The sequence below is a fragment of the Schistocerca nitens genome, chromosome 8 (genome assembly GCF_023898315.1).
Source record: "Schistocerca nitens isolate TAMUIC-IGC-003100 chromosome 8, iqSchNite1.1, whole genome shotgun sequence".
NCBI classification, from domain to species: domain Eukaryota; kingdom Metazoa; phylum Arthropoda; class Insecta; order Orthoptera; family Acrididae; genus Schistocerca; species Schistocerca nitens.
Window position 1 is genome coordinate 92970519 of NC_064621.1, and position 15442 is coordinate 92985960.

Consider the following 15442-nt stretch of genomic DNA (forward strand, 5'->3'; position numbering starts at 1 on the left):
ATCAGACGGCGGTTAACCTTTGCTGCCGGGCGAGGCATGTGATTTTCGCGAGTTGAGACATGTCGGCCATGGTTGACCGTATCTCTCTCTCTCTATCTATCTATCTTTGTCTCACTCCAGCACACTGTGATTGCCTGACCGAAACTGTTGTGATATTTATACACGAGGCACAGAAGCATCAGACGGATAGTGTGCGAACTCACCAATACCTTCCTGAGTGCCCTGCCTGCGGATAAAGTGTCAAAGCTGGTGATCTGCCGAGCCACAGCGGATCATGGGTTTGATGACACGTAAATCTCCACACAGCATTTTTAGTTTGTTTTAGTAATGGGTATTGTCTCCACCGAGCCTATCAAACTCTGTTGCAGATGATTCTTTTACCGGCCGGCCGGTGTGGCCGAGCGGTTCTAGGCGCTTCAGTCAGCAACCGCGTGACCGCTACGGTCGCAGGTTCGAATCCTGCCTCGGGCATGGATGTGTGTGATGTCCTTAGGTTCGTTAGGTTTAAGTAGTTCTCAGTTCTAGGGGACTGATGACCATAGATGTTAAGTTCCATAGTGCTCAGAGCCATTTGAACCATTTGATTCTTTTACCACGGCGCTCAGACCTCGAATGACAAAACTTACATAACTGGAACAGCAATGAAAGGAAGGTGGGTGTACTTGATTTAAGTCTCCTGTTGGCCAAGAGAGAGATGGATGGAGCGATAATGTGACACTGGTGTAGGTCTTAGAACCAGCACAGTGTGTGGGTGGCTTTGGAAGGGTGGGACGGAGGTGGGTGACGCGTGACAGATGTCAGGCTACATCCTGCACTTGAACGTACCTCACAAAATCACCTGAGAGGTGTGGGTGGAGTACTAGGTTAGACTACGATCTCGAATCCGGATTTTGAACTATCACTGACATCCTTCTAGTAAGAAACAGCTCCTTTCACTAATAAACGCTATGCTGCGGTCTAGAACAAATCACAAAGCACATTTCTTCAACATTAAATAAGTTGTTTCAGTGCCATTCTTCGGTTTTACAACCCCAGAAATTATATATCATTTTTTTTATATTTAAATCATAAATTTTGTGGTTCATGGTGTGGGTTCCTGTAGTCATGTCCTAGTTCATGAACCACGGGCAACGTATGAGTGGCCAAGTAAGTGGTCCCGACAGTCGGGATACCAGTTACTTTGGAATAAGGCTGGGCATCTCGGACATATTCTGAGTCGTGGTCACCTTTGTGCTCATACGGCAAAGACTACCAAATCCACCGGTTAGTCCCTCAGCCGTTAGGGGTAAAACCCAATGGGACTCGGGGCAAGTAAGGCTAGCAACCTGCTTCCCTGGTACTTTAAATATAATGCTGGCAATAATCAGAGCAAAATGCCTCGGACCTTTGGAGGTGACGGAGTCCCACCTCTAACTGACAAACCAGGGACTCCTAAGATACGACTTGGCAAACAAATGGTAATGAGATGGGGAGCTATTAATATCAATGGGGGCTACACTGGGAAGAAGGTAGAGCTGGCAGAGGCTGCAAGTAAGATGGGACTGGACGTTTTAGCTGTTAGTGACATTCGGATAAGGGGTGAGAAAGAAGAGGAAGTGGGAGAATACAAGGTCTACCTGTCAGGAGTCAAAGCAGGAATAGCACAATGGGGTGTAGGGCTTTACATCAGGAAAGAAATGGAACCCAGCGTAGTTGCAATAAGGTATGTAAACGAACGACTGATGTGGATAGATTTGACAGTGTCTAGCAAGAAAATTAGGATTGTGTCAGTATATTCGCATTGTGAAGGGACTGATCAAGATAAGATGGATAGTTTTTATGAGGCACTCAGTGATATAGTTGTTAGAGTAAAGGACAAGGACAGTGTTCTGCTCATGGGTGATTTTAACGCTAGGATTGGAAATCGAACAGAAGGGTATGGAAAGGTTAAGGGTAAATTTGGAGAGGATATGGAGGCCAACAGGAACGGGAAGCAACTCTTGGATTTCTGTGCCAGTATGGGCTTAGTAATCACAAACTCCTTTTTTAAACATAAGAACATTCACCGGTATACGTGGGAAAGCAGGGGAACCAGATCTGTCATTGACTATATAATAACAGATCAGGAATTCAGGAAGGCTGTGAGGGACACGCGTGTATTCAGGGGATTCTTTGATGACACTGATCATTATTTAATCTGTAGTGAAATGGGGATTGTGAGGCCGAAAGTGCAGGAGGTTACGTCCATCTGTAGGAGGATAAGAGTGGAGAAACTTCAGGATAAGGAAATCAGGCACAAGTACATAACAGCGATCTCAGAAAGGTACCAGTTAGTTGAATGTAGTCAATTACAGTCATTGGAAAAGGAATGGACAAGGTACAGGGACACAGTACTAGAAGTGGCTAAAGAATGTCTTGGAACAGTAGTGTGTAAAAGTAGGAGGAAGCAAACAGCTTGGTGGAATGACACAGTCAAGGCAGCCTGTAAAAGGAAAAAGAAGGCGTATAAAAAATGGCTACATACTAGAACTCAGGTAGACAGAGAAAGTTATGTTGAAGAAAGAAACAAAGCCAAACAGATAATTGCAGCATCCAAGAAGAAATCTTGGGAAGACTTTGGAAACAGGTTGGAGACATTGGGTCAAGCTGCTGGAAAACCATTCTGGAGTGTAATTAGCAGTCTTCGAAAGGGAGGTAAGAAGGAAATGACAAGTATTTTGGACAGGTCAGGAAAACTGCTGGTGAATCCTGTGGATGCCTTGGGCAGATGGAGGGAATATTTTGAAGAGTTGCTCAATGTAGGTGAAAATACGATCAGTAATGTTTCAGATTTTGAGGTAGAATGGGATAGGAATGATGATGGAAATAGGATCACGTTTGAGGAAGTGGAGAAAATGGTCAATAGATTGCAATGCAATAAAGCAGCTGGGGTGGATGAAATTAAGTCGGAACTCATCAAATACAGTGGAATGTCAGGTCTTAAATGGCTACACAGGATAATTGAAATAGCCTGGGAGTCGGGACAGGTTCCATCAGACTGGACAAAAGCAGTAATCACACCAATCTTTAAACATGGAAACAGAAAAGATTGTAACAACTACAGAGGTATCTCTTTAATCAGCGTTGTGGGTAAAATCTTCTCAGGTATTGTTGAAAGGAAAGTGCGAGTATTGGTTGAGGAGCAATTGGATGAAAATCAGTGTGGGTTTAGGCCTCTTAGAGGTTGTCAGGACCAGATCTTTAGCTTAAGACAAATAATAGAGAAGTGTTATGAGTGGAACAGGGAATTGTATCTATGCTTTATAGATCTAGAAAAGGCATATGACCGGGTTCCTAGGAGTAAGTTATTGTCTGTTCTACGAGATTATGGAATAGGAGGCAAACTTTTGCAAGCAATTAAAGGTCTTTACATGGATAGTCAGGCAGCAGTTAGAGTTGACGGTAAACTGAGTTCATGGTTCAGAGTAGTTTCAGGGGTAAGACAAGGCTGCAACCTGTCTCCACTGTTGTTCATATTATTTATGGATCATATGTTGAAAACAATAGACTGGCTGGGTGAGATTAAGATATGTGAACACAAAATAAGCAGTCTTGCATATGCGGATGACTTAGTTGTGATGGCAAATTCGATTGAAAGTTTGCAGAGTAATATTTCAGAGCTAGATCAGAAATGTAAGGACTATGGTATGAAGATTAGCATCTCCAAAACGAAAGTAATGTCAGTGGGAAAGAAATATAAACGGATTGAGTGCCAAATAGGAGGAACAAAGTTAGAACAGGTGGACGGTTTCAAGTACTTAGGATGCATATTCTCACAGGATGGCAACATAGTGAAAGAACTGGAAGCGAGGTGTAGCAAGGCTAATGCAGTGAGCGCTCAGCTACGATCTACTCTCTTCTGCAAGAAGGAAGTCAGTACCAAGACTAAGTTATCTGTGCACCGTTCAATCTTTCGACCAACTTTGTTGTATGGGAGCGAAAGCTGGGTGGATTCAGGTTACCTTATCAATAAGGTTGAGGTTACGGATATGAAAGTAGCTAGGATGATTGCAGGTACTAGTAGATGGGAACAATGGCAGGAGGGTGTCCACAATGAGGAAATCAAAGAAAAACTGGGAATGAACTCTATAGATGTAGCAGTCAGGGCGAACAGGCTTAGATGGTGGGGTGATGTTACACGCATGGGAGAAGCAAGGTTACCCAAGAGACTCATGGGTTCAGCAGTAGAGGGTAGGAGGAGTCGGGGCAGACCAAGGAGAAGGTACCTAGATTCGGTTAAGAATGATTTTGAAGTAATAGGTTTAACTTCAGAAGAGGCACCAATGTTAGCACTGAATAGGGGATCATGGAGGAATTTTATAAGGGGGGTATGCTCCAGACTGAACGCTGAAAGGCACAATCAGTCTTAAATGATGATGATGATGATTTAAATCAAAGAACAGGACACATTTTTTATGAAGTGGCTGATGTTGCACAATAAAACCACCGCTAATTCTCTGTCCCAAGTCTTTGTTACTAACTGTCAGATGACACTCGTGTCATTATCTCCGATTGTATCTTTCTCAATAGCGAACAAAAACAAAGAAAATTTACTAGCGCTCACGAAATTATTTCATACCTTATAGAGTAAAATATCTACCACTAATTACATGTTTCTTGGGTGTTGAGAAGGTATCTGCATCACTTATAAAAAATACATGGGAATTAGACTGAAACTCGCTTGGCCTCACCAAAGAAAGAGAAAGGTCACATATAAAAATGTTTCCATACAACCTCTTCGCGAGCCATAGTGCATTACAGACCATTTACCAAACAAGCAATACTCATTTAAGGGAACGAATTTCAACAACTTTTTCACACACGTTTTGCAATACAAATACGATTTTAGATTATATCATAACTTGTCGGACGTGATACGGAGATTTGAGTAAACGCTTTATGTACACCATGATTTGTATTTGATCGATAACTGACAGTAGAGGATCCAGTAGTGACCACCAGTCACACGTTCTCTTGTTCCATAGATTGAGTCATTATTTCGCATAATTTTGTCCTTCTTTAATTGTGTTTCGTCAGACGTCGTAAAAGATGTGTGTGCAGTCAGAAGGCTCTTAGCATTAAATACGAAGACAAGACAGAGTGGTTTGAAATTTTAACTGTAAACTCAGGTGTATCCGAAACGCATTTGTGCAGCCTATCTAAGTTGCTGCTGGCGTGGCATTTAGTCCGGATAGTGCATCGATGCAGTGCTGCACTCTGTCGGCTCTCTCTGAATAACTACTGAAAATTACATCGGTTTTAACGTGTTTACAGTACTCGTGCCTAGGCCTAACATTACAGTTTTTCCTCCAAACGCTACCAAAATGTCGCTTCCTTAATGTGTCCTATCAACCCATGTCTTCTTTTAATTAAATTGTGCCATAAACTACTTTTTCCCCCACTTCCATTCAGTACATCCTAATTAGTTGTTCCATCTACTCATCGAATCTTGAGCATTCTTCTTTCGCACCAAATTTAAAATGCTGCTATTGACTTCTTATTGGAACTGCTTAATGTCCAAATTTCACTTCCGTACATGCGTACACTTTAGGCAAATATCTTCGGAAAGCATTACCTAACTCTTAAATTTATATTAGATATATTTCGCTAGGGATGCTTTTCTTACTATTGCCAGTCTGAAATTTGTAACTGAGTATTATAAAAGATGTCTTCAACATCCCTTTTTCCAAAATCTGGGGATTTACATCTCAATATTGGTGCAAAGATGCTGCAACTCATGATAATAGCACCCAAAAATCAGTTTTGCTGTCCTAGCAGAGACAGAGAGAGGAAGGGTAAAGTGAGTGGAGTGTCTTCCTTCCACAAAAATCAGATTTCAGCAAAAGGGTAGCTTACCCTATCACTAAGTTATCGACATAAATCACCACAAAATATAAGTGAAGACGTAAAGGTACCAGATGAGCCTTGGTTTGCTTTTCCTCCTCCGCCGTTCTGTGCTATACGTGTATCACTGCAGTACCTAGTAAACGCTTTTTGCAACGATTTGTATTGCCGTTCCTGCAGCCTTCACAATATGGCGATGACGTGATATGCCCGAGCCCTGCATGTATGATTTGTTCTGTTTCGTTGTGCCCCTGTCGATAGATTGAATTTGCTCCCGAATAAATAATGTTATATCAGTGCCAGCTGCTCGTATGTTCATAGCCGATGTGAAGGGACGTTTTATAACTGGCTGTGGAATGAATAGCGAGCAGCTCTCTGTAATTGTTCGTCATGTCATTGGCTGCAATTCTGCTGTTTCACTCGTTTCTCAGTTTCCAACAACTGTGACGTCAATACAAACATGAGAGAGTGTTCTGCGTTTGTTTTAGCCTGTTCCATTTAATTAAAACGAATTTAAGTCGGAATGATGCATCTCCTTCATAGAATTTATTTCCATGCATAGTAAGGCAGTTTTATGTCTGTGTCGCAGTTGTGGGAGACAAATAGCCCGCCCAACTCGCTTCCCTCTCATTTAGTTTCTAATCCTCTTAAAAGTTTCCAGCAATACGCTGACATCATGCACAAGAAAGTTAGGGCGAAAGGCTTCTATAACACGAATCCACTCTCACCGACATCCACACGAACACTTACAGGGGTGAAGAGATAATAATTTTGAATAGGAACCGCTGTTCATATTAAAGTTAAGCATTTGATGCTGTTGTTGGAGTCACTACTCGTATGTTACAACTCAAGGAATTCTGGAAGCGTTTTCCTTAATCTTGCAGCTATGACACAACGTTTTCTATTCTGTGAATAATAATTATACACATTACATTACATGCAGGGCAGTAACAGTCGAAATATTCCAGGATTTGAATAAACAAGACTGCTGCGACCGTTGGAATTTTTTATTGGAGATCATGACCTGTCTCGTAAATTAAATTTGCATCTTCATATGTTTCACGGTATAAAAAGGGTTAAAAGAACTTATCAGAAATTTAGCCATGCAGTTTTCCGTTTCTTGGCATGGCTAAATTAATGTTACTTTATCCCTCTGTATACAGTGAAGCACATGAATATGCACATTTAATATGCGAAACCAGCGAAACCACACATGTCCCCGATAAAGAACTTTAATAGTCGTAGCGATCTTGTTTATTCAAAACATAATAATTTTATCGCCCTGAAATCCGTTATTCTTCATGGTTTCTTTTTTCATGTGCAAGCCAGCCTACGGTGGCGGCAGTTCTCCATATTCCAAACGACTAAAAACTCGTAACCACCATCCCCAAGAGGTGCCACATTTATCGTCAGCGCAAGGAAATCTGACATTAAATAGTAGCCCCTTGTGGATCAACCATGAGTTGGCTAACTAGACATAAAATTAATGTAATTACTTCAAGCCCACAACAAAATAAATGACATCGTAGGGAATTAGAACGAGTGTCGTTGAAAAATAAATAACAAAGACCTACGGTATCACAAAGAGATTTATTAACTAATATCAAGGCGAAGAGAGAACAAACATATACAGGGTGTTACAAAAAGGTACAGCCAAACTTTCAGGAAACATTCCTCACACAAATAAAGAAAAGACGTTATGTGGACATGTGTCCGGAAACGCTAAATTTCCATGTTAGAGCTCATTTTAGTTTCGTCAGTTTGTTCTTCCACCTATGCTCAATGGAGCACATTATCATGATTTCATACGGGATACTCTACCTGTGCTGCTAGAACATGTGCCTTTACAAGTACGACACAACATGTGGTCCATGCACGATGGAGATCCTGCACATTTCAGTCGAAGTGTTCGTACGCTTCTCAACAACAGATTCGGTGATCGATGGATTGGTAGAGGCGGACCAATTCCATGGCCACGCTCTGCTGACCTCAACCCTCCTGACTTTCATTTATTGGGGCATTTGAAAGCTGTTGTCTACGCAACCCCGGTACCAAATGTAGAGACTCTTCGTGCTCGTATTGTGGATGGCTGTGATACAATACGCCATTCTCAAGGGCTGCATCAGCGCATCAGGGATTCCATGCGACGGAGGGTGGATGCATGTATCCTCTCTAACGGAGGACATTTTGAACATTTCCTGTAACAAAGTGAAGTCACGCTGGTACGTTGCTGTGTGTTTCCATTCCATGATTAATGTGATTTGAAGATAAGTAATAAAATGAGCTCTAACATGGAAAGTAAGCGTTTCCGGACACATGTTCACATAACATATTTTCTTTCTTTGTGTGTGAGGAATGTTTCCTGAAAGTTTAGCCGTACCTTTTTGTAACACCCTGTAAACAGAAATTTCAGCTGTGTAACAAAAATGGTTCAAATGGCTCTGAGCACTATGGGACTTAACGTCTGAGGTCATCAGTCCCGTAGAACTTAGAACTACTTGAACCTAACTAACCTAAGCGACCGTAGCGGTCGCACGGTTCCAGGCTGTAGTGCCTAGAACCGCTCGGCCACTCCGGCCGGCCGCTGTGTAACATCTCATTAACACAAACTCAGGCTGGTTGGCAATAGACTTGGGGAACCTAACTGGAATTTACGTGTAAACGTGACTGACTACTGTGAGTGGAAGGATACCAGTTTGGCAAGCACACTCTTCTGTATCGTTGCACTGATTGGTCTCACGTCAAGATACAATTAAGCATGCAATGGACACTGGGAGTGACTAGTGCGAGTACAAGGCTGCTATGAAAAAAGATAGTCGTGAAAATGATTGATAGGCTTCTGGATTTGCCGAAGCTGCGCAACGTTATCAATATAGCCGGTGGGAGACGAGAAGCTGTCGTCTGCGTCCGGGCGCTTCTGAACCACCGTACTGCGGGAGATGACCCCACGTCCGACGGTGGCTGTCTCATATTCGAGAAAATATAAAGTTTCTTCGCTTGGGAGTCCGGATGTCTTTACAACTAACTGCTGTCTCTGTGTAAACTGAAGAGCCGTCGCGACTGCATGACGGTCGAGAAGCAAGTCCTCGTCTCTTCCTTTCTGCTCAAAACCTTCCGAAAAACATATTTTCTAGCAAGGAGACCCAATCTTCCTCAACCAATCACGGCAGTGCAGTACACATTCTGTTCTCTGAGAAAACAGCACACAGTGCCTGGAGGTCCTGCAGCCGAACCCCCGGTGCATTTCACAAGATGAGGAAGCCTCCTAGTGAAAACAAGCTCCGTCTCGTCCATACGATTTAGTGGGCGACGTTTTGGCGGGGCACGGCAGCATCTAAGAAACGCGATATCCGTAGACATTCGCCGGCCCAAGGTATGCTGCTCTTGTAATAAACACATTAGACTGGCACCAGCCTGACGACACTTCACCTGGACCCTGTGAAACTTCCCGCCTGCTGGGTTATTTCACTTCGACTACTGTTTGCTAATAATGCTACTTCAATACATCTCAAAAAGAATTGTCAAACCAAATACTGCAAAATTAAATATTAAAATTCACATAATATTGTGGGGTGTGCTCATCCGTTCCTTTTGGTCGATCCGCTGCTGCAACAGTCGCAGTAAGTCCACTGTAACTTGGTGTTTTGTGCCAAGAATGAGTAAATCGAACATTATGTTTTAGAACTTCTTTTTATTATATCACCTAGTTGTTAACCTTTTTATGTACACTGGTGTAATGATAGATCAGTCTTCTTACATATTCCATACAGTTCGCCAAGTCTGACGTGTTACTGCACGAGTTTACATAAAGTTCTCACGTAAGCAATTACATGCTTCTTGCACAAAACTCATAAGACACTGACGTACACCTTACTCCATCGAATGATCATAAAGTACTGACCTTCTGTGGCAACATGACTGCCTCTTTTATATACAATTCCTAACAATCCTCTATATTATTATAAACGGTTTTTAATAAAATTACAGTTAAAACTGTCACCTCAAAATTAATGACTCATTTCAACATTTGCATTAGCTCTTATAGAGCAAATACATAAATGAATTTTCAAGCGTATAACATTTTAAGAGTGTACAAATGCTCAAAATATGAAGTATTAACAATATTTTTACTATTTTTATTAAAAACAAAAGATGAATGATTCGGAAAATGTTCCTACCATTGAATGTGGCAAGATAGGTCTTTTATTTATTATTGACAAAACACCTAAAGAACTGCCTATGTTTACACGCCACTTATAACATTTTCGCTAGTTACATTTTAATTTTCTAATCAGTTTTGATTCTCACAGTTACTTTTTCCTTTAAGTACCACAGGCTTTAATTTAGATACTGTTTTAACACAAATCCATCTCAGTTTCAAAGAAATGACTTTGACCACGGTACTCGACCATTTGTTTCAGATTTCACCCCATTACGTTAATCCTAAATATTCCTACCAATTACAGGACCTATAACTTCAATATAATTATAAGTTAGTAACCAGTTTCATTGTAATAATTTTAAAAGTATAGGTTTACCTATACCAATACCATTTTTTTACATCAGTGATTCCTGCTTATTTCAAATTGGATCGACAAACAGAAGACTTCCACACCACGTCCTCTCTCTAATAAGGCGGTTAGGCCGGGGCCAGGATGCCTGTCGCCGCCAGTTTCTAAAGAAGCGTCATTTTGCATTCAGCCACGGCTGCGGCGAAACTCCATAGAATTTGATTTGCAGAGCGAGGTGGCGCAGTAGTTAGCACTCGCATTCGGTAGGACGACGGTTCAAGCCCGCTTCCGGCCATCCTGATTTAGGATTTCCGTGATTTCTCTGAATCGCTTCAGGCCAGTGTCGGGATGGTTCATTTGAAAGGACACGGGCGGCTTCCTTCCCCATCCTTCCGTAAACCTATGACGTAGATGATCTCGCTGTTTGATCCCCTCCCCCAAATCTACAACTTGATGAGAAGACGCTTGTGAGGAACGGTGTCGAAAGCCTTCTGGAAATCTAAAAAATGGAATCACTTTCATATTCCTTATGGACTTCTTGGAAATAGAGAGCTGGTTGTGTTTCACAAGAAATACATTTTCTGAATCCGTGGTGACTATCCGTCAATAAATGGTTTTCTTCAGATAATTCATAATGTTATAAAACCATAACCCAAATCTACGTTAGTGATATGAGTCAGTAACTCAGTGGATCACTCCTATTTCCTTCCTTGGATATTGGTGCGACTTGCGCATATTTCCATTCCTTAGGTACGGATCTTTCTACGAGCGAACGGTTGTACTTGACAGCTAAGACTGTTGTATCAGCATTCTCTGGAAGGACCTGACTGGTGTGCAATTGGGATCGGGGGCATGCCTTTGTTAAGTGATTTAAGCTGCTACGCCAAGGATATCTACTTCTAAGTTACTCATGTTGGCAGCTGTTCTTGATACAAATTCCTAAATATTTACTTCATCTTCTTCGATGAGGCAGTTTTGGACACCTGTGTTCAATAACTCTGATTTAGTGCCACTATCAGTGACATCACCATTGTTAAAGCGCAGTGAAGGGATTTCTCATATTTTAAATATGACCATAGTGTCCTTGGCTTTTTTGCCAGATTTCGAAACAGAGTGTCCTTATAGAAACTGTTAAAAGCATCTCGCACTGAAGTCCGAGCAAAATTTCTAGCTTCTGTAAAACTTCACAGATTTTGGGAATTTTGCCTTTTCTATTTTTTTTAGTACGGCTTGCCTTTTTCGTTGCTTCTGCAATTGTGTTCTGGCCCGTATATTTACTTGAATTCAAACCACAGCTGGCCTACACATACATAGTCTTACCGGAAGGAATGAAAACTGTCTTCTAGGAAGGCGTCAAGCGAATTTGATCTACTTTTTTGTATAGATGAAATTTGCGTATAGTTTTGTTGCGTTTAGATGTTATAGTATTCAGTCTCACTACAACTGCCTTGTGATCACTAATTCCTATTTGCTCGGATCACAGGATTATATGTTGCTAAGAGATCAAGTGTGTTGTCGCAACCATTTACACTTCGATTTAGCACATATATTTTGACCTCGAAGTAAAATACGCTGGGAGAAATACGTTCAACTACTCAGCGCAATGAGTCTGACTAAGACACTTAAATTCTGATAGATAATATTTATTAGCGCCTGGCCAGACGTGTATAATGATCAGAAAGACATAAGCAACTACGAAATTTCACGACCTTTAGATGACAGGACAAGCGTAGAATCTGGTCTTCCAAAAGAAATTGTGGTTTGTTCCTCCCTAATTTCCGAGGAAAATAGAAGTAAATAATTTCGATTGTCTGCGGGAACGAAAGTACAGGCGCCAGACTACCTAATTACAGTACGCTTTGCCTCATTTCATTCGATAACATGACTATTTAAGTTCTGATTTGACATTATTTTTAATTTATCCATAACAGGAACTTATCCTCTGTATTCAAAAAACATTCCATTATTGACAGTAACTGTTTTTTGAATGTAGCGGGAAGGTGCCAGTTATGGGAGAGTTCCTTAATGTATGACAGATGACTACAGTAGGCGCTCAGCTCTCTTGACACGTATCGGAACTTAGTTCTCACAGCGCCTGAGGCGTAGAGCAATGACAATAATACATTGTCAAGAATCCTTGATATTATTCGAGTTGAATTTCAAGTTTTTTGATTGTATGTGCTTGTAGGCTGTAATATCTGAACCTGAGTAGCTGTTACAACAATATTCGTATCGCAACACTCTTCACAAAGTACCCGTTCATTCCCGTAATTATGAGGCTAGGTTTCTGGCTCAATACAGCATATTTCTAATATGCGATGCCATTGGTATATTAACACCCGACAGTTTCGCGTATGACGATACGCTGTCTCATAGTATGCTTTACTACCACATTGCACGCATAAAATGCAGTCTCGTGTTTGGGATTCATGTGACCGTTTAAAACGCTTTATCCCCATAAAGTAGAAATCTGGTGGACAAGTAACTCAGGTCAAGCAATAGTCTCATTTTTGTTTACGGACTTATTTGCCTACTTGAGAGAAGCAACAATGGAAAATGCTGTGAATGGTCGCTGGAAAACGGGACTCTTCCCATGTAAAAGGATTACATTTCAGAGACGTCTGCGATAATACCAGGAATTTACATACGAGATGCAAACTGTGGAGTAAATGTTAGTCCAAATTATATCCGGCAAGCTTCTAAAATCAGCAAGCCATATCGAGAGCTACCAGTTCTGGTAAAATGGCGCGTTCTGAATCTGTTAAGTACGTAATATAGTCTCCATACGGGGAAAGTTTGAATCAACCCAGAGAGAAGAAACTATAGCGGAGTCAATGTACACAAATGCAGAAGTTTCCTTCGTGAAAAAGGAAAAGAGGCAAACACAGCAAGCGTAAGTCTTCCAGTCATTCGAAGTGTAATACATAGGAACCATATATCTTCCAGTCATTCGAAGTCTAATGCAAATATGATTGAGGATAGTGCTGCGGATGCGCAGCCGGAAGAAGAAGACACTCCGTGCTTAATCAACAGTGGTCGTTTTTCTGAAGACTAGCACAGAGAAATGGACACAGTGCGTGCTATGCTACCCTCTGGCTTCCAACGAATTTTAATTTGTAAAAGTGGGTTTGTTTGCCCTGGCTGCACTTTTTTGCACAACAAACGCATAAGATGCTGTAGAATTGATAAGGGAGGGGAATATGATTCCTTAGATTTTGCCGGCGTCTTGTATGTTTGTGCTCTTCGCGGATATGCTGCCGGATATGATAGTCATCAGTACATGATATTTCGGCGATCCATCTGACCGTCACAATCAGATGCAATCGCTGATTACATAAATGAAGTGATCGGATAGCATTGTTGGCCGGGAGGCCCCATTCGGGGGAGTTCGGCCGCCGTATTGCAAGTCTTTTAAGTGACGCCACATCGGCGACTTACGAGTCGATGATGATGAAGGACGCACAACACCCAGTCCCCTGCCGGGAATCGAACCCGGGCCCCTGCGTGGTAGGCAGTAATACTACCGCCACGTTATGGAGGCGGATGCCGATTACATAATCACGCCAGCACTGAAGGAACATCATTTTTTTTCTTTATTGTCATTTTCATCCCTTACAAACAGGGTAGGCCGGCAGCGGCCTGGTTATGCCGCTCTTCGGCCATGGAAAAGACATACAGTACTGCAGGAATACAGAAAAACAACCGTGCATGGAGGACGAGAACGGGAGACAAGCATAGTAAGATAAACGAAGTCATTCACTGATGCACTGCTCGGATAACGAAACGATCATCACGGCTCAAGTCGGAGAATACAGAAAACCACACGTGAACTGAGGAGATCAAAAACGGCGGCTCCTTTATACCCCGAGTCCAAGGCACTGTGGCTGCGCGAGAAGCGGAAGAGCTGCCACCTGTGAAGGGAAGAATCGCAGCGCCGCCGGCGGTAGACCCTGGCAAAAGTGATAGATCGCAGTTAAGATGTAGCGCGTCGAAAACCAGATCGTTGTTGTTTTATATCTGATGAAATAGGGTTCCATAACTTGCTTAAGGGAAAACTTTTATCTCTATTAATAATGTCATCAGATAATAGTATTTCGATGGATTCCTAGGGCACACAATCCCAGTGACGGGAAGCCGGAGCAATCACTTGCATCTCATTAAACGACGTTGAGACAATGTTAGGTGACGACAGATTTTTCAAGTTGGAGCAAACGTATGTGACGCTGATGTTCCACACATCGGTTATGAACAGTGCGTGTAATCTGTCCAATATAGGCTTTTCCACAATTTTATAAACTCCAGTATTTCCCAATTCCAAGTCATCTTTAACAGATCCAAACAGGGCTCTAGTCTTGGTCAAAGGCAAATAACACTTCTAATATCATATTTCCTGACAATTCTAGAAATTTCTGGAGAAATACTTCCAACGAAGGGGAGAAAAGCAAACGATTTACTAATATCCGGCGTTGTTTCTCTTTATGGTCCCAACTGAAAAGCAGGATTAATTTGATGATCGGTATATCCGTTGAGCTTGAAGACAGCCTTAAAATGATCCAGTTCGTGTGTCGAATTTCCGGGATCAGAAATAGCGTAACCTCTCTCGAACATTGTACTTGGAACTCCAATGCGCTGATGTGGTGGATGACAGGTCGTAGAATGAAGATAGCGGTCCGTATGTATGGGTTTATAGTATACGCCGCGTCCCCAGGTTACCATTTTCTTTTTTGTGTACTAGAACACCGAAAAAAGATAATTGGCCATCTTTTTCAATTTACGTCGAAAATTTGGTGCGTGGTTGAAGACAGTTAAAATGATTTAAAAACCGATGAAGAGTTTCCATTCCATGTGGCCAAACAATGAAAATGTTGTTGTTGTTGTGGTCTTCAGTCCTGAGACTGGTTTGATGCAGCTCTCCATGCTACTCTATCCTGTGCAATCTTCTTCATCTCCCAGTACCTACTGCAGCCTACATCCTTCTGAATCTGCTTAGTGTATTCATCTCTTGGTCTACCTCTACGATTTTTACCCTCCACACTGCCCTCCAATGCTAAATTTGGGATCCCTTGATG